At 42.8% G+C, this 23399-nt stretch overlaps 1 protein-coding gene and 1 non-coding gene across 2 annotated transcripts in view; both read right to left on the bottom strand.

Annotated features, from left to right (window-relative positions):
- Sv2c (synaptic vesicle glycoprotein 2C) overlaps window positions 1–23399 on the bottom strand; it is a 179509-nt gene that overhangs the window by 135028 nt on the left and 21082 nt on the right. The window lies entirely within an intron of this gene.
- LOC114694709 lies at window positions 14792–14896 on the bottom strand. The gene has a single exon (XR_003734739.1). It is a non-coding gene; the product is annotated as a U6 spliceosomal RNA (small nuclear RNA).

Below are 23399 nucleotides of genomic sequence, written 5' to 3'. Positions count from 1 at the left end.
GTTCACACTGTGCTTGGACAGATTTGACATCTATGAAATCAGGATTCTCAGAAGCAGAGCTGCACACTGGGAGCCAGACGCATACCTTTTAGGAAAGAGGGGGGGGTGGGTGGAAAAAGTCAGACAGGGCCCTGTGAGTAGAAGACCTAAAATGTAAGCGAAGACCTCAGCACAGTCTTTCAGAAGGGCTTCAGACAGAAGTAATGTGTCCCACCTGGCCCCACAGCACCTTATAAAATAATCACTCAGAGGTTTAATATTAATTACAAATGTTTGGTCTATGGCTCAGGCTTATTGCTAGCTAGCTATTACATCTTAAATTAATCCATTTCTATCAATCTGTATATTGCCGTGTGTCTCATGACTTTACCTGTATTCTACTACATCTTGCATCCCCCAACCCCCAGCAACTCACAGCATCTCTCCTGATTCCTCCTTTCTTCTCCCTATACCTTTGCTTGGATTTCCTGCCTAGCTATAACCTGTCTTGCCATAGGCCAAAAGCAGCTTCTTTATTAACTAATGGTAGCAACACATATTCACAGCAGACAGGAAGACCATCCCACAGCAGTAATGCCTGAGGGCTGTTCTTCACTCAAGTACAAGGTTCTACCCGTTCACACGTTCACACCCGTCAAGTGTCAGCTAAGGGCACCTAGGGTGACCCTGAAACACAGGGCCTCGCAGCTCTCTGCATAGAAGGGAAAGCAGATCCAGCACCTCAGAGGCAGTCCTCTGAAAAAGAGGAGAGTGCTGGATGTGGGAACAAGACACAAAGAAAAGCCAAGGAGCGCGATGAGAAAGCCTCAGGAGTATGTGGGTAGTGCAGTAAGCATGTCATTGTCCTTCTTCTATTGGCAGTACTGGAGACCAAACTCGGGGCCCTGAATGTGCTGGGCAAATGCTCTGACACTGAGTAAGAGCCCCCGGTCTTCACATTCTTGTGTGAACCCCCCCCCAATCATCGTGCTGAGTCATAGCACCCACAGCTGATCGATACTATATATATATATATTTTTTTTTTTGGTTTTTCGAGACAGGGTTTCTCTGTGTAGCTTTGTGCCTTTCCTGGAACTCACTTGGTAGTCCAGGCTGGCCTCGAACTCACAGAGATCCACCTGCCTCTGCCTCCCAAGTGCTGGGATTAAAGGCGTGCGCCACCACCGCCCGGCCGATACTATATTTTTAAAGGTGACATTTAAAACAAATAACTTTATATCAATGACATCTGATATATCCAATGATCTGCACATTTTGTACAAATATAGAAAGGGTGACCTCTACATATCGATGAGAGTTATTCTGACAAGAAGTGTGGTGTGTGTATGGTGAGGGTATATGTGTGTGTGTGTGTGTGTGTGTGTGTGTGTGTGTGTGTGTGTGTATTCTCTTTTGGTGGTTAACAAAATAGCATATATTTAGTAATGCCACATAGTATCTTAAAGCTGTTTCACACAAGTCCCCCCCACACTAACTCATTCACACACACACACACACACACACACACACACACACACACACACGCTCCTGCACATGTACACACACGTACATAGACTCACACACACTCTCACACACATACAAGTTTCTGTTTGTCCACAAAGCCCCTTACCTTCACTCTTTCCCTCCTCATCAGGACCATAAACAGCTCTTGGGATGCTCTTCCTCCCTAAGACTTGTATGTTTTTCAGATGCTCTACAGTGCATCTTTTTCACATGTGCCTTTCCATAGATTTAAAAACACCATGCACTCACTGCATACTGGTACCCATAGCAGCAGCCAGTCTATTCTCTCCACAGTGAATGTCAGGCCAGACTGGGTTACACAGCGAGCCTTGTCTCATGGGAGAAAAATATCAAATTGGGCAGGTGTACCCCACAGCTTACCCTTTGAAGCATCGTATCAACCGCCTTTTAGTGAAACTGTGAGCCTGTGGTGGAAATGAATCTGTGGTACACGACAGCACCGCCCTGTAGCCTGGGAATCATCGAGACTTTTTGCAAATGCCTGGTATGCAGGGAATGTGCAGAGGGACTTATGAAAAAACTCAGTTCCCTGGGGCAGGGAGAATGGAGGAGTGGGGAACTGCTATTAAAAGCATAGAAAGGTTCAATTTTTACAAAATGAAGGGTTATGAAGAGGGACAATGATGATGGTTGGAGAATATTGTGAGTGTACAGTTAAAGATGATTAAATGAAAATTTTTATGTTACATTTATTTTATCACAATAAAATACCAGAGAAAAGGATTTTAAATATATTTTATTAAATCCTTGAGAGTCTTATACTTTGCATTTTGATCATATTCACTCTCCATTCTCTCCCCTCCCCCAACTCTTCCAAAATCTACCTCCACTTGGTGTCCTTTTTTGAAAAAAAAAAAAAAGATATTACCTCATAGCAGATGTCCTGGGGAAATAATTTGAAAATTCAGAACCACAGACAGACAGATGATAGAAGATAGACAGACATACAGACAGACAGAGAGGTAGACAGACAGATGTGTATTTCTAAAACCCAGAGATAGTCATTCTTAACAATCAGCAGTTCTACTTCCAACATTTAGACTGTGCGGAGGGATGAGCACGGAGCTGGTCAGATCACACTGAACACATGTATTTGAGGATTTGAAACACTGATCTCCTTAGCATCTATAACTCTTCCACTGTGAAATTTCCTACTTGTTGGGTCAGTGACTATCTCAAGCCACACAAGACTTCATCCTAACGTGTAGCAAGTTTCGGTTGTCAGCATACCTTCTACAGTAGTAGTTCTCAGAATGTCACCTGCGGCTGGCTCTCCAGGAAACCCCCCAAAGATTATTCAAGGACACTGTGAGGTTCTATAACAGCAGAAAGCTGTTGTTTGATTTCATTCACAAAAGTTCATGAATGGATAGTGGCCATCTGTAGGAGTTGCCTGATCAGTAGTGACATCGCTGCCCTGATGGCTGATGGGATGTTTCCTCATGGATAAGTAGTGACATTGTTGTCCCTGATGGCTAATGGGATGTGTCCTTGTGGATTCTTGTGTTCAAGAAAAACATTCTCAGGTTTATTTCCTAATATTTGATCAATAGATACAATCACACAAATGAAATCTTCTTTATCATTAATAAGTTTTAAAAGTGAAAGCAGGTCTAAAAAATAATACAGAAGCACTCTTAAGATTCCTTTCAGGTTGAAAAAAATAAAATAAAATAAAAAAATACAACATAAAAAAAGATTCCTTTCAGGCGAGGATGCAGCTCTGTGAAGCTTCCCATGTGTTTTCTGCTTTTCTTACAGGACTTCGTGATTGCTCTGCTCCAGCCCCAAAGGGGTGACAAACTGCTGAACTAGTTTGCCCACCATTTGCTCTCAGTAGCTCTGGATTCTCAATTTTGCACAGATGCTGGAAGGCCTGGGGTTTCCATCTTGGCTGGGTGGCATTTTCTAACCTCTGCCTATAGATGCCTAAAGCTGTTCTTACTACCATGTAGGGGTGGACAGTGTATCCCCAGCTCCTAGATTGCCTGCTAACCACACACTAGTCATAACATGCAACACAGTCTCAGTCCCATGCTATCTTTGTCTTCATCTTTTTTTTCCCCCTTTCTATCCCTTAAGGATTTCTTTGCCCTTTGGGGATTATTATTTAAATGGTATTTTGAAATATTACCCAGGGCATTGACTAGGGTATAGGGGTGGGAGGCGACTGGCAATGCACTCAGTCCATCATCCTGGTCCAGGGGTGGATGCTTTCATAACCTGATTTGATATTGAAATTTTCTCTTGCTTTTAAATATTATTCTACCACTTTAATTTGCACTGGGCTGTAATTCATCTGACCTGTCTCCTGCCATTAGGCTGTTTTTATTATTTTATATTTTTAGTTGTGAGCCTAGCCTTTAACAGCTGAGTGATCTCTCCAGCCCTGTCTTTATTATTTTAATCTTAGCGATGTGTACTGAGGATTCCTGAGGTCAAAAGGAAAACCTCATTTTGGCAATTTAAAAACCACTGTATGTCATCCAGGAAGATTAAAAAGGGGCTCTATTGTCCTGTGTTCTCTCCTATACCAGGAATTGGCTGTTGAGATGAATGAGAAACATGTTTTTATCATTTTAAGTTACATCTGACTGCTGGTAAAATTGAACATCTCTCATGAAAATGTTCATCCTGTGCCATTCTCGTTTGGGGTTGACAGTAGGTTTAGTGGTCACCTCCAGAAAGGCATGTCCGTGTTTTAGCCACCAGAATCTATAAATGGTATCTTAGCTGGAAAAAAAAAATAGGTAATTGTGTTAAAATATTGAGATGAAGCCTCCCTGGACTATGTGGTTATGCTGTAGATCCAGGGACAACTGTCCTTGTGAAAGGACAGAGAAGACACGGAAGGGAAGCCGTAGTGATTATAGCAACAGCTGGAAGCCAAAGGGTCCTAGACCCGCCCACCCTGAGAGGACGGGGGGGGGGGGGGATGATCTGCTGTCAGAGAAACTTTGGCTCTGCTCACACCTCCGTGCTGGGATTCTGGCCTCTCTAACAGGGAGAAGACAAATGTCAAGTCACTCACTTTGTGCAATTAGAAGGTAGACACAAGACATTAGCAGTCTTCTGCTTACTGGATTTTAAGAGAAACAGAAGCTCCTGTGTGCGTCATACATAGTTTTCTAAGATGGTCTTATCTATGGTGATTTTTTTTTTTGCCATGAATAGCTATTAAATCATTTTTATATCACCCACTTGACTAGGTTCTTTGTTCATATCTTCTGCCTTGTTGTTAGCAAATCTATTAAGGCCCCATGGAGCTTCCAAAGTATGCATCTCTAGTTTGAGTTTAATTAATGTTTAGTTCTGTGACTTACTTGTGTATTATATGAGGTAGGGCTAGCTACCAAATATTTCAGAAACAGTATTAAAATATCCCTCAGACAAGAAACGAAGTTCTTACATGTGTCAACTCCTCCTCAGACTCCTGTTCTGCTTCGGAAATGCTCATCGACTCTTAGCTTCGCTAGCTTGATATTTTTATCTCCTTATTATATTTTATACCAATGCATGTTCCTTTCATGACTCATCCTTGAAAAGTACATTTTTAATATTTTAATCTGTCTTCCAAATAAACTTTAGAGTTGCTTGGCTATTTATTTCAAAGAAATTTCCATTAATATTGCACTAAATTTACAAATTAATTCCAGAATTAAAAAAGTCTAATGATAGACATCTCATGCAAATGTTATCCAAGCCTTCCTCAATGCTACTCAGACAAGTTTATATAGTTCCTTATTGCACCAATTATTTAATGAGCCAAGTACGTACATACATACATATATACATACACATGTGTATTTAAAACATATTTATATTGATTTGTTTATTTGCTTATTGGTTTCTCAGAACCATGACGTATAATCTGGCCACAGGCTCTTGTTCCCGTCAGGGCATCAGTGGGTCTAGAAGCATCTCCTGCTTTTCATCGGCATCTGTGAGAGAATCCGTTGTGGAGCAGATGAGGTGGGCTGCAAAGACTGGGTCAGACTCACTAGGTGGTGATTCAGGAAGGGAGGTCTGAGAACAGTCTTTGCTGAGCTCCCCATCTTAGATCCTCCTGGGCCCTTCTCTGACACCATGCTCTGTGACACTGCTCTGTGGGAGGAAGTGGGACGTGGACCCAGGGCATCCTCAGTTGATCAGTACTTCTAGATTTTGCCTCCAAGTCATCACTAGTCTCCTATAACCCTTTGGCGACTAGAGGTCCCAAGAGAATCCAAATAATCCCCATTATGAAGAACACTCAGCTGGAAGAAGAAGAAAAAAAACAACAACTGAATTCCTACTCCTAAATAGCAGAGAGGCATTCCTTCACTGCCATTAATTGACCAATGACATTCTGGCAGATGGTTCCCCAGCATTGAGTGACTACCTGATTTGAAATGGCCATCTGTGAATGCGCCTCTTCCACTGGGACTCGGGAATCATGTGATGAACTCAATGAGCAAAGCCATGAGCCGAGTTCCTTCCAGGAAGCCTGGCCTGGAAGATGTGTCACTGGGGTGGGGAAGAGCAGCAGACTAGTTGCTGTGTGACTCTTGCTTATTTCCCCAGGAATTAAAAGATCAATCACTCAATGTTTATTAAGAGCCTGTGATATATCAGGCATTATGTTAGGAGCTCAAAATCAGAGACTGAATAAGACACTAAGTCCCTGGTTGTACAGAATTTGCTCCTCTGCCGTCACAATGAAACAAACGAACATACTTTCACGCAGCAGTGAGTCCTAGAAATAAAAAATAAAAAAAAAAAAAAAAAAAAAAAAGGCAGGATAGGGACTCAGAGCAGTTCCACTGAGCAATTCATTCTGATGTCTTATATTGGTGTTGTCAAAACAGGAAAGCGCCGGGCGGTGGTGGCGCACGCCTTTAATCCCAGCACTCAGGAGGCAGAGCCAGGCGGATCTCTGTGAGTTTGAGGCCAGCCTGGGCTACCAAGTGAGCTCCAGGAAAGGCGCAAAGCTACACAGAGAAACCCTGTCTCGAAAAACCAAAAAAAAAAAAAAAAAAAAAAAACAGGAAAGGACACTTTGAATCACAACAACCACACATAGCTAATGGCTGCCCAGAGGGATGATGCAGCGTTACCTAGTGGCGGAGGTGTTCTGGGACAAGTGGTCCAGGGAGTGTTGACTGGAAGATGAAGCTTGAATACGAGCTGACTCTGGCCAGGATGTAAGTCATGCTGTTACCCAGGGGCTCAGACACAGGGAACAGCATGCAAGAGCAAGGGCCCTTGGTGGAGAAAGGTAGAGAAGGTGAGTAGCTAACCAGAGTCAGGGGGAGAGAATCAAGAAAAGTGACTAGAGACAGACCATTAGGGGCCCTGAAGGTTATGGAAAGAACCTTGCATTTGAGCTGAGTTGAGCATAGAGTCGGGAAATGCATTAGTTCATTTTCCACTGCTATAAGAAAATAGTATAATCCGTCTCCTTAATAAAATGAAGAAATTTGTTTAGCTTGGAGTTGCAGAGGCTGAGAGCCCAAGATTGTGTGGCTCCATTTGCTCAAGCTCTGGCAAGGGCCCCACAGCATGGCAGAGAAGCAGGCAGGAAAATGGCTGCAGGAAGAAAAGATTCCAGGGTGAGACAGGAAGCCAGAGACCAAGGAGGAGCCAGACCTGCTCTTTATATGAGAACCCGCTTTTGTGAGCACAAACTCCCTTCAGGAGACCGACATCAATTCTCCGACGGTAGTGCCACATTGACGCAATTCCTTCCACACTCCACTACTTCCTGACTGGCACTCTGGGGTCAAGCTCTTAAGCCGCGACATTTAAGCCTTAGCAGGATGTGCTAAGATCTAGAAAAATACAGGATTTCCTTTAGGACTTGATCCACCCAATCTTTGGAGACAGAATATTTGTTCCTTGATCTTGTTAGCTCTGCCCTTCGACAGGTGTAGACATGTTTATTTTGACTACAACCATCTCATGACGCATCAGTGACTTCCGGGTGTCTAATGTCCTTAGAGGTAGACTAGAGGAAGGAGGACAGTCAGATGAAAAGTCAAAGCCATGGAAGAGAACCCCGGCAGTGCCTACGAGCTGCTCCATAAGTATCATGACAAAATTGGGGTCATTTATTCCCTCTTGTTTGCCTATCAGCGGAAACAGAAGAAAAATAAATGAGCACCATCTATAAATTAGGCATCTCTACCCTGTGTGTCTAAAGGCTGCTACAAAGCCAGCCAAATACTCATTTCAGCAATCACTAACCCAAATGGAAAACTAAAACTAGCCACACCTCCCATCTATTACCTCAACGCAACAGGCGCTCAGTTGCTCCCAAATCCTCCCAAGAACTCAGCATCCCTCGAGGAAGCAGGTGGCTCAGACACATGGAAATGATTTAAGTTTTAGACACGAGCGGTGATTTTGTTTATGAATCAGACACACATGTGGGTCCCAGCACTGCTCCTGTCTTCCCAGCCTTACAGCTCAGAATGGGCAAGGACAGTGTGTTTGTAGAGCCTAAAACATTTGCCCGGCGAATGCCGCTAGTGTACCTGAAATGAAAGGATGGAAGGATGTAACCTATAGCCAGAATTCATCCCTCACAGGAGGGATGCTGCAATTTCCTTTCTAGAATGGAACAACAATGACTGGCTAGGTTGGCCGTGCCCCGCCCCACCCCGAAAGCACAGCTGGGGGCCACGGAGATGAGACTCACTCTCCCCAGGGACGCGACCATGGCCAGGTCCCCTAAGGTTTAACCTACAAAGGAAAACTCTAATAAGCATGCCTGTTTGCCTGTCCATCCCATTGCAGGAACCAGGGCAATGTGGCGAGCATATTTGTTGGTCCAATTTAAAGCACAGCCAGTGTGTCAAATTGGCTTCCTCCCTATTACTCTGACTAGAGCAAAGACTTTTCCCCAGACCTCGGCTAAGTCTATGATCCTCGGAATGCCAACAAGATGTGAAAACAGCCACCTAGAGTACCCCCCTCCGTACTGCCTGGAAATGACATGCACTCCCTTTCCACTTTGTCTAAGTTTTACTCGGTAAATATTTCAGTTTGCCAGGTTCCTGGAGGTGTGGATGAAAGCAGCCGCCTGTGTTTACTTCGGCACCACCTGAGCACGGAGACCAAGTCCCCAGGGCACTGTCCCTACGGAATGCCCACGTCGTTGTTTCCCTTGCTTGCCGCCTCTGGAAAGGAGGTGTCAGGGCCTCCTTGAACACCCCCACAGGTACTCCAGGGCCCTGGGGAGGAGCAGCTTCGAGACCAGGGAGTTTATTGATGCACAAGTTCCCCCACAGAGCGTGGAAAAAGTAAGAACAGTGGAGCATGGCCGTACTGGGTGCTCTGTGCTCCAGCCAGGGTTCAGCTGGTGCAGAGTAGCTCTGTGTCCCGAGAAACAAGCTTGGAGGCAGGTCTTTACTTCAAGGAACTGCGTGTGTGTGCACGCACACACACATGCACAAGCACACTAGCACGCACAATATAAGATGTTAAAGGAACCACTGAAAAGAGTGCTTTCCTTTCTGTTTTTTCCAGTGAAGTCATTACCGTCCTGGGAGAAAAGAGCTGCTAAATGAACTCTCTCACAGCAAAAAAATGATGGAATGCTTCACCCCTCTCTGAGCTATTTTTTTTCTTAATTGTACAATTCAACGCAATGTCTAAGTTGTAAATGTTTAAGCTCAGTGGTTGGCTATGAAAGTTATATTTTGGAGAACAGGAGAGACTTCTGGTTTTAGGGCCGTCTACCTGGGGTACTGAATATTACATCAGTGTACATGAACAGATCTGCTTCCAAAGCAATAGTCACAAGAAAAGTCAGAAGCCATCCATCCAAATGGACAGAGTCAAAGTTCTACAAGGCCAGGGACCATGTTTTGGCTTATCTTGGATTCTTAGAGCCCAAGGCAATCTCAAAGCTCACTGCATGCAACTATGTGACCTGATGTGCCATGGGTGTAGACCACACCCAACTGTAAGTTCAAAGAAGTCAAATAAAGGTTTTAGGTTCTCTCCATCTAGGGATTTTCATTCCTGTGAGACCATGCAAAGACAACTGTCTTACAATGTCATTCGATCTGTATGTTGGTACTATGGCATAGGATAGGACCTAAGTTGAGCTAATTAGTCCAAAGGTAGACAAGTAGAGGTGTTCACTGGCTAATGAAAGCACATAATAAGAATTCAATATAGCTGAAAATAAACAACAAAGCCCACAACCCAAACATAGGCTGAGCCTTTTGCATACACCCATGCAGGTAAAATAAAAAAAGACCTCCAGTGCTCTCTGGGACTACCCAAGTGGTCCTATTTCTAGCACCAGGTGTCATTCACCTTTGGCCACATGCAACAAAAGCAAAATGTTCTGCTAGCTTTGGGGGCTCCAAGCTCACTACAGATTGGCACCATAGGAAAGCTCATTCCTGATCAATAGAAATACAACTGCTCATATACAACAATGCTCCCCCAAATCCATCACAAGAAATAATTGAAAAGTTTTCCTTAAAGAAGAGGGAGGGGTTGTGACCAAGTATGTCACCTCTATTACCTTCGGCCCATCTGATGCTGACTGCCTGCTCCAAGAGATATCACATGCCACCTAGACACTCTGAGGGCCTCCTCTCTGCCTTTCTGGCTCTGGCTTTATCTGTGTCCCCTTGGTGTCTCTTCCCAACACAGCAGTCACAGAAATCCATTTTAATCACATGACAAAAGACAGTGCTCCCCTCTGAAAGCCTCCTGGTTTTATTGTCCACCATCAGCTTCTCTCTATCCAGCCATACTGACCTCTAACACGCAGAATCTCTTTCTGCTTCAGAGTCTTTGTACTTCTATTCTGTCTTTCTGGAATGTTCATCACCCTCACCAACATATTAAGTTCACTTTCCAAAAATAAATAAACAAACTAAACATGGCACTGCATAGCCCTGAACCACAGCATCCTTACATCACCACTTCCTGGCCAGTACCCTTGATCATATCTCCATCTGACAACGTAGTACATATGAATTAACTGTTCATTGTCCGACGCTCCACAAGATACACCCCATGACAAGTGAGACATACCCCGTGTCATTTTCATCTAAATTCTAACATCCAAAAAAAATATATAAAACAATTTGTTAAACAGATGACTGACAGACATGCTCAGGCAAAGCGAAATCCTCATCGCTATCCTTCTCAGAACTGTTGAAATGCTAATGTGGATGACGAGCCTCCAAGAAAGGGTCATGTAGCATCACCAAACTCAGACCTCAGAACTCTTCACCAGCAAGGCATCCTCCAGAAGAATCCCTTGGGATCAGCACTGAGGAGCTCTGCAGCGAGACACATCAGGAATAGAACATGATTCCAGTCCCGCCAATGCGGAGAAAGCTCCCTGGACAATGATTGAGGCTTTCCTCTCATGATCAAGGTTATTTGCACACCACAGAGCAGCACACATGCCAGGAGGAGACATCTACTTGGATTTGTCTTGATCCCATCATGGGAAGGTAAAAGCAGCTTCATGGCCAGTGTTGCTGGAGGAAGGGACTTGCTTCCATCTTTGGTGTCTAGATCCAGCAGTGGGAACTAGTCACTCAGCCCTACAGGAAAATGTACGGTGTGAAGGAGAAAGGACAAAACACATCCCCCTGCAGGAGAACCTTGCTTTATCTCCCACCAGACTCTCACACAGTTCACACTGAGCTTCTACTTCACACTCATCGTGAAGAGCCCTCCTTGGATGTAGCCGTACGGAAATTGTGTGACTCTCTGAGAAAGACACATCTAGATTTTAACACAACAGTAGTGAAGGAACTCATCTTGCTGCCGCCCCCCACCACCTCCCCCCCCCCGCCCCACCCCACCCAGGTCACAGTGACATTCACTCTGTTACACATTCTCTGATGCCTGGGGTCAGCAGTCCCTACTGAATGGCGGCAGGGGAGGATGGGCAAGGGGACCAGTGAGAAGAAGGTACAGCCTGTACCCTAAACAGCCACTCTCAAGTAGGATCCCCCCATCACACCTTACCAGAATACAAATCACATTTCTTGGAGGGTATACACACGGGGGTCTGGGGCATAGGCAGGGACAGGCAGGCCCATTGTCCCCTTTGGCTACACGTAGAAGAGACTGCATGCTGAAAGTGGACGGTACGTTATAGTTGTCATCCGACATGAGAAGATCTAACGTCACAAAATTGATCAGTGACTTAGGCTTCACCAGAACGTTCAAGACATGGGGGTTCTGAGGGCTGCCCTACTTATTGGCTAGAAAAACAAAACAGAAAGCATAACAAAACAACGAAGATACAATGAGTGGATTATTCACTTACTGGATGGAAATGCCTTCATCTGCTGAAAATGCTTTGGGTTCTAATTCTTTCAAAGAGAGCCCCCACCTCTCCAAATGCTCTCTAAAGGTAGGTAGAACCAAGCAGGCCTCTTTTCCTAAAATGTTTCCTCATGCAGCATGGTACTGATACTGATATGGCCAGGTTTCAACTGTCAGCCGTTGCAGGTGTGGGGACAGGCATTTATGGTGTGTCATCTGCATGGCATATAGCATTTATAAAATATTCCACCCACACCATCACCTTTGGCCCTCATAACTACTTCGTACGGGTAGAGCACTAAGTGTGTTTAAGCCACAAGGCAATGATCTCACAGTTCTGGAGGTTGGAAATCACAGTGTTGGTGTGGTCTGGCTCCCTCCGAAACCCTCGGAGCTTCTCACCTTGTCATTTCCCAGTGTGTTATGGTGCTCACAGGTCCCCAGTGCTTCTCGTCTCTGTGTAGCTCTACTCTCCACCTCAGCTGTCACAGGACTTGCTCCCTGTGTGCCTGTGCCCAAGTTCCCCTCTTCCCATAAGTCTACCAGTCAATGCTGGTTCTCCACCTTAGTGACCACAAAGATCCTACTTCCAAACAAGGTCACATAGATATTGGGATCTGGGTCTCAATGCATATATCAGGGAGACCCAATTCAACCCATAGCAATCTCAAAGAGAACTGACTGTACATGAAATAAACTCATATTTGATCAAATGTGTAATACATGTTGCTGGTGTTTATTCTGTACTCACTTCCCGACACATCTCCAAACTAAGACTTACAGGCACTTCCAGCCTCAGAGACACTTGCTGCTCTCCCAGAAGACATGAATTTAGTTCCCAGCACCCACATCAGGTGCTCACAACTACCTGCAATTCCAGCTCCAGTTATCCTGACATCCTCTTCTGGCATCTGCAGGCAGCTGAACATGCATGACTTATGTATACATGAACACAGATCTCTCTCTCTCTCTCTCTCTCTCTCTCTCTCTCTCTCTCTCTCTCTCTCTCTCTCTCACACACACACACACACACACACACACTTTTTTTTTTATGAAAAAGAGAGAACCAACTACAAGCACAAATGAAAAGGATCCCAGAACTTTCCCTGACTTCATTCTTACACTGGTCCCCATCACTGAAAGCTCAGGTATCACTCATGTGTTATAACATTAAAAACAGTTACACCTTGGCAACTAATTCTCCAACACACATTGTCATTTTGAATATTCTCATGAGAACAAAATGTTAGTTGATACCATAATCATAAATTCACAAGAACCATCAAAAGGATAAAGGGAAGGACAGCCTTCACTCACACTCCTTGCTTGCCAGTTAGCAGGGACCCTCAGCTAATCATGCTACTTCTCAGGTCAAACAGGATAATGTTGAGCTAGTGGAAAACACCAGCAGAGAGCCCAAAGTCAGCCAATCCCTCTTTATGCTAAACAACTAAATCTACTTAAAATAAAAACCACAATTAACCAAATGTAACTATTTATCTCTGTTTTCTTTATGGGAGAAATGTTGGACTCAGACAGTATATCCATAGGATCAGTAGGTCAAATAGCAGAGCGTAATGTGAGGCTTCAGGTAGAAAACAGAAAATACAGTCTTTCTTACCATGAAAAGTTAAATGTTAACAAGGAAAACCAAATTAGTCTCTACAGAATATGAATATTTCACTCTGCAGAAGAGGATATTGCCCTACTCAGGGCTTCCCTTGCTATGATGTAACACCATGACCAAAAGTAAGTTGGGGAGGAAAGGGTTTGTTTGGATTATACTTCCATATCATTGTTCATCATCAAAGTCAGGACAGGAACTCAAGCAGGCAGGAACCTGGAGGCAGGAGCTGATGCAGAGGCCATGGAGGGGAGCTGTTTACTACCTTGCTCTCCATAGCTTGCTCAGCCTGCTTTATTTTAGCACCCAGGATCACTAGCCCAGGGATGACGTCACCTGCCATGGGCTAGGCCTTCCCCCATCAGTCACTGATTAAGAAAATGCCTTACAGACCTGCTTATAGCCCGATTTTATGGAGGCATTTCCTTAGTGGAGGTTCCCCTTCTCAGATGACTCTAGCCTGTGTCAAGTTGACGCAAAACCATCTAGCACAAATATGGAGAGGAACAAAATGTGAAAAGCCCCTGTGCCCAGAAACGTTCCATAAACATCACTAAAACGCACTTATTGAGACCAACTTTTGCACATGTCGCTCATGTCTAATCTGGCCTTGTCTCCAACCCCCATCTCTCTGTTCCCATATTCTGACCACTGCCTCAGTTCTTCTTTTATTCTTACATGGAAGACACCATCCCCATTTTATTTCTGTAACTGTAAAGTGCATTACTTTCATCATATGACTTTGTCATTATTTCAAAAAACTAAGAATTTCAAAAACCCTGCTTTAAAATATCCTAATGTTGCTTTCTCATCTTATGATCATTTGCTGACTCTGTCAATCAAGTGGGCCAGAGCCCACCCCAGAAAGGTTTCTTGCACTCTGTGGAGCCAAACACTTGCAAAAACATATGAAAAACAAATAGCTCTAACATTTTCCTACTTTGTTGCATAAACTAGGTGTGGATGACCTTTTCTTCAGGTGTGACTTTTACATACTTTGATTTTCTGTAAAGTTTAAAAGGATCTGTAAATGTTTTACTGACTTCAAAAACAAAATATTTTAGCTATGGGTAGTTCACCTGGGTATAATGCCAACATCCAGGAGGCAGAGACAGAGGAATTGCTGCAAGTTTGAGGCCAGTCTGTTCTACATGGTGAGTTCTAGGCCAGCCAGAATTCACAATGAGACACTTTATACAAAAAAGAATAAAGAATTTAAATGTGACCAATCTTAACAGAGCACCATGAAAATTAATTCTGCAAGAAAAGTTAAAGGGCTCCTTAAGTACTCTTCATACATCTTATGCAATCAGTCTTCAATTCTTTTTTTCTTATTTAATTATAATTATTTAAAATATGGGATGCTTCTCTAATTTGGATGTCACCCTTGTGTGGGAACCATGTTAATCTTCTCTGTGTTATTCCAGGCACAGTACATGTGCTTCCAGACAGCACATATGGAATCAGTTCTTCTACACTCAACACATTGCTAAATGAACATATCATTTAAGAACTATTATTTACTTGTTATATTTAGATTGTAATTTTGTAAAATCTGACTCTGGGTCAGCCCACTGATGTTTCCTAAATGGTATTTAGTGGCCTAAAGGTTAGCATTATACTCACAGAAGTAACTGTATATTAAACACTTAGATTTACAAGAGAAACAAGTTTGTACCATTGTCCAATGCCAGAATTAAGCAAAAAGCCTAATTCTCACATTTTGCAGCCCCATTTTATTCTTGAAGAAGCTTTCAAACATGTCATTAGTCATTTCATTTCTGAAATGCTCATTGATTTTTTTTAAAAAGAAGTATTAGAGTTGTTAATTTTTCCATTAAACTGTTTAGTCTCTTCTGTTAGCATTTAATCCCCTTGTGACTTCATTTGGGGGAGCCTGCATTAGTTCAAGGTTACAATGCATCTCTTGAGCTCTTGTTAATCTCTGAACGCCTCCATTCTTTAGGTGTTGGGTGTGTTCTGACAGATTTCTGTTTTGTGTCAAGTACACTTCAGGCACAATGAGGAAGGTCCCTGCTTCACGGAGCTTACATGTAGAAGGAAAGATAATAGGTACATGAAAACAAAGCATATAGTTTACAGAAGGTGATCTATACTATGAAAAATGGAATAAAGCAAGGAGACTGAGGGAGAGATCAGGCTGTAGCTATAATCAGGTAATTCACTTAGGGCTTGTTGAGATGAAAATTATAGGAGAGGAGAGTCACTTGAAATGATATATGGAGCAGGAGTGTCTGAAGCAGAAAGGAGAGAGCAGAATCCCTAAGTGAGGAGTACACGTGGTACATCAGAGGAACAGGAGGGTTCCAACAGTGAGGCTGGCATGGAGTAACAAAAGGGATGGCAGAGGGTGAACTCACAAAGGCAGTGATTCACGTAAGGACTCGGCTTTCACAGAGTCCTGAGCAGAGTAGAGATGTGTTGTGACTTCACTCCAGGCACTGCTTCAACTGCATCACTGGATCTTTGAAGGACAAAGACAGGAACAGAGATACCAAAGAGGAGTGGCTTTGGTACGTCAAGCTTTTAGACAATTGTTGGAGGGGGGCAGCAGTAGACATGGTGAGAAGTGGTCAGATTCCAGTTATAATTTTAAGCTAAAGGCACAAGGACTACCTGAGGTAGGCTGAGAAGAAAGTGAGAAAGTGGAGTCTGTATTTTCCATCCACAGAGTTCAGGAAGGGTAAAGAAGCAACAGGAACTGGTGTGAGGTATAGAGAAGGGTCGGGAGTTTGGCTTTTATATCCATCAGATGATAGCTAAGAGAGAAGTGGGTACCAAGATGAAAGCCAGCAGACAGGAGTCTGGGCCAGAGGTAAGTACTTGTGAGCTGATGCAGATGATTGGATTTTAAAGACAAAACAAGGAATGAAATCACCAGAAGAAAAGAGAACACCATGGGAGAAAGGGGACTAGAGGAGAAAAGAGGATTGCAGCCTGCTTGTGAAGGCTATGAGGCCAGGGGGAAGAGGATATGCCACCAATGTCAAACGAGAAGGGGTAAGACAAAGAGTGTGACATCATTGGGCATTGATATGAAGACCTAACAAAGAGCTATCCAATTGTCAGGTTCGAAACAAGAGAGTGAATGGAGAAAATTTAACATAAATAATGATTAAGTTAACAACTAACGAAAAGATGAAAAGGTATCATGAAGGTGGCAGCTGCCAGAAAAATAATTATATCACCTTCTGATTTCAGGATGGGGAAGTGGGTGAATAAAGGTGAGGGATTTTAGTTCTTAACTAAGTTTAGAGAAAAGGCCCATAGATCTGAAAATCAGACTTTCAAAAAGCAGTTGCTCTTGACTGGTCTGACGGACCAAGAAGAGATACTGAGAGGAATTTTAGATCCCTGCTCTAACAGGAGGATGCTAGCTATCTGCTTGAGGCTGTGGTGGGTATATACAAGGCAGCATTTTCATTTTCAAAGTACAAATTGCCACAAATGTCATGGCTGAAAATAACAGAAACTTATCCTTGCATAGCTAGAATCAGAAGTTAAGGTGTCAGCAGGTCTTGCCCTCCTGGAGGCCCTGGTGGAGAAATCTCTTCCATACCTCCCTGATTACTCGTGGCTGCTTGTGATCTTTGGCACTTCATGGATAATGATCTTTTTCTCCAATCTCTGTCTCTCTTTTATGTAGTCTTCTTGTAAGGACATGGGTCACTGGATTTAGGGCCCATGCTACCTCCAGTATAGCAACATCCTCACTATTTTCTCTGCATAGACCCCATTTCCAAAGAAAGCAATATTCTGGGGTCCTGAGAGGACATGGATTTTATGGGGGGGGGGACACTGTTCAATGCACACAGGAAGTTTCTCAACCATCTTGGAAAGTGGAAACTGAAATTCTGTGCTGAAGCAAAAGTATGCCACCGTTGCGATTAGAGATTTTCTAAGGCATGCCACTCCCAAGAACCTCCACAGAGCAGAAGTCCATGGGAAGCATATGATAAAGGGAAGCCCTCCTCCCTGATCCAGACTCTCTTATCTCCTCTTGGCCAAGCATGATACAGAGCTGTCTCATGAATCCAGGCTGTGACCACCATTTCCAGCACGACAAACAGAATACACAAAGGTAGATTTGGAGCCTAGAGACAGTTTCTTAATAATTAGCCTGGTTGCTGCCTGGAGAAGAAAGATGGGTGCTGAGAATTATCCCCTGGATTTAGCTTCAGTTCCGCAACCAAATAAACACTTCCCTGAGGAAATGCTGTCCTGTTTGTTCGTAAGTCAAGCTGGTCGCACATTTCAGCACTCTGGCCAGCTCCTTAGCCCGTCCTGACAAACCTCAGTGATGGTCATCACAAACTTGCAACCATCTACGATGGCCACACTGCTGTCTGCAGACAGTATTTATCCCATTGCCCCTCTGCAGACTTTTAATACGATAGCTGCAAGTGAGTTAAAGCAGTCTTGGAAATGAATATAACTGTATTCCAGTAAGATGCCCACGAATTAGTAAAAACGGGTGGTTAATCTTTAGACTGGGTTCTCTGGAGATAAAAGAAGAAGAAATGAAAACAGTAGAAAGAAAATCAATAAATCTGGAATAAAGTCAATGCATATTTTTAGAGATGTAGACACATGTGTGAGACCTCACTGAGTTTTCTGTTTGCTTTTAAATTGAAATTTATAAAGCAAGCTGATGCTTTGAATATTAAAAATCACAGAATACAGAGTCAAAACAGAAAGACTTCAATAACAGCATTTGTTATTAGGTACGCCTGTGAATCCTAATTATGTAAATTAGCTGAGGATAATACCTAAATTGCTATGTTGTGATCTATAAAAGCATCTTCATTTTTCATAGGAAAGCAACAACACATCCCTAAGCTAATGGGAAGTTAAAATCCCTAAAGTCAAACTGGAAAGAAAAATGCCTAAATTGTCCCTCACTGTTAGTTATTATTTGAAATTTGTGACTTTCTCTTACTTCTTAGAATTATGTGCATCCAAAATAAACAGTAAGGCAGAATTGTAAAACTCTTAAAAGAGGAAGCATCATGGAGAACGACACTCATGAATCAACGTAGAAGAGCCGATCAGTCTAAGTGAGCTCTGCCATGAGTCTTGACTGCTCTGGGCTGAGTTTCAGTGAGACCAGAAATTTCATTTTTACATTTGTGCTTCATCCCCCAGAGCCTGAAAACACCCCCAGAGGAGCTTCTATGTTTTGCTGAATACATTCACATCAGAAAATTAATCTAACTGGCATTCCACTGGATGTGTATCTGCTCAAGCAAAACCAAGGGAAGCATCAACTATGTGCATTATTTATCTTATTTTGAATAATGTTAGTTGCTGGTAAATATCAAAATAGAAGCCAATAATTTGATAAAAACTTGCAATAATCTAAAGACAAACAGTTAAAGAATTTCTGGTCCATTGGTGGTGGTGGTGGTGGTGGTGGTATGTATGTCTATGTGTGTCTGTGTGTAAAATAATCATTTCATTTTGGCAATACTTCTAAACAGTCATTGCAATGTTATAACATAGGATTTAATTTGAAATTCAAAAAAGAAAAACATTTTCTTTAAAATTACTGACAATAGCCCAGCAGGTAAAACCCTGTCCATCATCCTGAGTTTGGTCTCTGAGATCCACATGGCAGAGAAGAGAACAAACTCCTACAAGTTGTCCTCTGACTTCCACATGTATGCTGTGGCAAACACACACATATACAAGTAAGTTCTTTACTTATTTAAGTAAGTAACTGCAATTAAAAATATTTTTAAAGGTTTTCTTTTTTAGTCAGGGTCTCTCTATGTATCCTTAGCTGTCCTGGAACTCACTCTGTAGACCAGGCTGGCCTTGAACTCACAGAGTTCCACCTGCCTCTGTCTCCCAAGTGCTGAGATTAAAAGAGTACATCTCAATACCTGGCAAGATTCTTTTCTTAATTTACTTGAGTGTTTTGCCCGCATGCACAAATGCATACTATGTGTGTGCCTGATGTCTACAGAAGTCAGAAGAAGGCATTGGGACTCTTGAAACTGGAGTTACAGACAGTTGTGAGCCACCATGTTGGTGCTGGGAGTGGAATCCAGGTCTTCTGCAAACACAGTGAGTGTTCTTAACCATTGAGTCATCTCTCCAGCCTGATCAACCAAATAAATGTGGACATGATGGGTTACCTTTCTTAATTTATTTTGTTGTTGTTATTTTGTGTATAAATGTGTGTAGTGTACATACACAAATGTTCATGCATGTGTATGCAGAGGCCAGAGATCAGTGTTGAATGTCTTTCTCAATTCCTCTCTACTCTAATTTTTGAGACAGGATCTCACTTTGAAACTAAAGACCACTCATGGGCTAGACTAGCTAGCCAATTAACTCCAGTGATCCACTTGCATCTGCCTCACTAGTACTGAGATAACAAATTCATGCCATCACATTCTGCTCTTACATGGGTCCTAGGTTGCCAAACTCAGGTCCTTATGCTGTGTCATGGGGACTTTACTTACTGGTTTATCTCGCCAATCTTTCTCATAAATTTCAATACACAATTTGCTAATACTGGCTAGGTGTGATGCCCCATGCCTGTAATCCAAGTTCCCAGAAGGCAAAGGCAAGAGACATTGAGAGTTCAAGGCCAGGCTTAGTTTACATAGCAAATACAAGACATATAGTGAGATCCTGCCTCAAATGGCAAAACAAGTTTGAGGAAATGTGTGTCTATGCAAAGAGGGATTTGGTTCTGGAGCACTGCTTTCTTGTACTGTGTTTGTTTTCCTCTAAGTCAGAATAATATTGGTCTCATGAATGAGCAGGGAACAGTCCTCCTCTGCTAATCCTAGAAAAGCTTCCACAAAATAGATATTACTTTATTCCCAAGTGTTTAGTAGAATATACATTAAAATTTTAGTCGCACATTTCACAAAGAATCATGAGGATTAAGTGAGCAGTCAACATATATTTGCTATTATAGCTAACCTATTACTCCAATCTTGTATAAGTAGTCAGCATATTAGTAGGAGCCACAGGCTGTCTTTATATGGCACAGGCTGAAATGCAAACCCATGTATGTTGTCCTGAAGTAATGATGGTGCCAGCATCCAGAGATTAAACAAGACCAGAACAAAAAGAATTTAGATTTCTTTGCAACAATATTTATTCACCCAATTAAGACATAGTTAAGAATCATTGATATTTTTAAGAGAATATCACCAGTCTACTACTCAAAACATTGTTTTAAAGTTATTCTTTAAATTTCTGTATGCTCAGGAAAAATGCCATGTCCTAGAGTTGTGAAGCTGGGAATAAACTCAGATGCAGATGAATAATAAAACAAGATTCCTTTTTCCTTTGTCCATCTTTCAAGTCAGTGGCTAGAAAAAGGCACAAGGACTAAATGAAGAATGTTAAATAATGGATCAAAGGCACTGTCATTTTGGAAATCTATTACACAACATGCTGAATATTTTAGCAGTATTAATTATGCATCATTACACACGCCATTACCTTTTCAGACATCCCTGTGTGGTTTTGCAGATTTCGACATTATAACAGAACGGGTAATGGAGCAGTGATGCCAACCAGGTGCTATAACAAAAAGCATTTGTGTAAATGTCTAATAGAATATTAATGAACCAAACAAATGGGAAGAATTCTAGCTCTTCCAAATGTTAAGGCTGCTGCTGGCTCCAAGCAGAGGATAACTCAAGCCTTCCCAACCCTAAGCCAGTGAGGATCACAGACACACACCAGTGAGGACCTCATAAATAAATTCAAGGTCGTGTCTCCTGTTTGGTTAATAAAGAATATTTATTGAACATCTCTCAGTAAGCTTACAAGCAAACTGTCTAAGCCAAATTAATGTCTACAGTGCTGACAGAGCAGCACAGAACACGGAGAGCCCTTCGGCTTATAGACAGAGCCTGATTTCAAACAAGCAGACACCCACCCACTAGTTGAAGCACTGTGGGCTCATGTCAGCAGCGGATTCCATCTCTTCACTTCTGCGATATGCATCCCTTGTGCCAGGCTCAGCATGGTCTCCTGTGTCTACAGGGGGACCTTCAAGAACCCCAGCAAAAAAATTGACATTCATAAATAGGTTGAGGACACAGTGCCTCAGTCATGTATTGGAAGGCATTTGAGTCGGACCTGGGAAGAAAGGGAAACATCCTTCTAGTTGGTCAGGAAAGATAATGGGGAATAGCTAAGTGAGCTGCTATAAGGGCAAGCAGGACCTTGTTCAGGAAGGCAAGAAGGGCCCAAGAAGGGCATGGCACAAGCTGCTATAAGGGACCTTATTCAGGAAGGCGAGAAGGACCCAAGAAGGGCATGGTACCAGCAGAACCTGGGAAGCCCAGCATAGTTCCTCATGAAGATGGGGGCCATTAATGATCCTTAGCAAAAGAGATGTGGCATTTTATGTTTCACAAGATAACTCAGGTGAGGAAATGGATTAAAGACACTAACCAGATGTGTTAGCCTAGAAACTTGTATGAGTTCAAGTGAGAGGGGATGGAGGCCTGGGCTGAGGCTCTGAGAAAATGGAATTGCAGATGCCCAGCAGCACAGCCAGCATGACACATCCCTTCCCTTCCCTTTCTATTAAGCCCTACAGTATTGACAAAGAAACTCTCCAAATGCCCTAGTGCCTCTATGGAAAAATCTCTCTACAATACACAAATTACAAAGAAGTCTTATTTCACATGTCCACAGGGGATAGGCAATCTATTATACCTCTTTTTTTATCACCTAAGGATGTGATTTCTAATAAAAATAAATGCATTTTGATTTAACATGTTGTTAACTGTAATGAGTTTTATAACTAATCTTAAGCAGGGGCTCCAAGTAAAATGGTGGAGTAGAATCTACAGACGTGATTGGGCCGAGGAGAAGAGTGTGTCCAAGGACAAACAGACTCTACTCAAGACAGAGAAAGAGCTTCAGAACTCTGTGGAGGCCATGCTAGAATGGCTTTCTTTGGCCAGCCCTGGAGACATATGTACGAGTAACATTAGACAGGCTGAGCAGGTTGTTGTTGTTGTTGTGTGTGTATAATACACTCTATTTTAATATATATTATATATAATTATATTATGATCACAAACATAAAAGAAATAATAAAACATATCTCTGAAAAAAGAACGAGATAAGCTCATATGTACTGGTGAAGAATTAAAAAAAAATTATTAAAATTTTGTTTGAATACAAAAAAAAGTACCGAGAAAAAGACAAGTGAAATATCAACAGAAAAGCCAAGATGGACACAGCTCCTGGAATTGTGCTCCGGCAGGCAGAAGGACGCAAAACCTCCACCAATGGTGAGCCTGGTGGCCCTGGTGAACAAGGGCCCTTGGGATACAACCACAGCCCTCACGGGCCTTGAATACAGTCTCAGGTCTGCCTGAGATAGTGGTTTCTCTGAAGATCAGGTCAGCAGCAGATAGGGATATGGTTCATGTGACCCTGGGCTGTGGCCAGGCACCATCTTGACAGGAGACCTTTCAAACTGTTTAAAACTGATCTACCTTAGGAGGCTGAGAACAGCCACAATTCAGGGAGCCTAAATTTCGCATGCCAAAAGTCCCAGGATGAGAGAAGACCCTGGCACTTGTAGGGACTGACAGGGCCAAGTTGGAAAGTTCAGGCTGCAGGATGCTTGGCTGGGACAGTGGGGTGTAGCCTTGCACCTGGATGCTGAGAGCTGATGTCAACTCAGAATAACATGGGAGTTTGATAGTCTCGAGCCTGAGGTCGGTGGGTAGGTCAACCTCTTGAGCCACATATCTGCCTTTCACACATTCTGAGGTGAAGTCCTCCAATTAATACTTAGATCTTCAAAGTATGAAGATGGGCCCTCCATCTTTCAGATCTCAGTGCTGCAACCAAAGCATTGGGAGACACTAACAAGCCTGAGCACCAGCCACCCGAGGATGTATGATCTGACGAATCTCAGAAGGAGGAGAGAAGCTGCCCA

The sequence above is a fragment of the Peromyscus leucopus genome, chromosome 11 (assembly GCF_004664715.2).
Source record: "Peromyscus leucopus breed LL Stock chromosome 11, UCI_PerLeu_2.1, whole genome shotgun sequence".
In the NCBI taxonomy this organism is placed as follows: Eukaryota; Metazoa; Chordata; class Mammalia; order Rodentia; family Cricetidae; genus Peromyscus; species Peromyscus leucopus.
The sequence above is the reverse complement of the archived record's forward strand: the minus strand, read 5'-3'. Positions and strand labels throughout refer to the sequence as shown.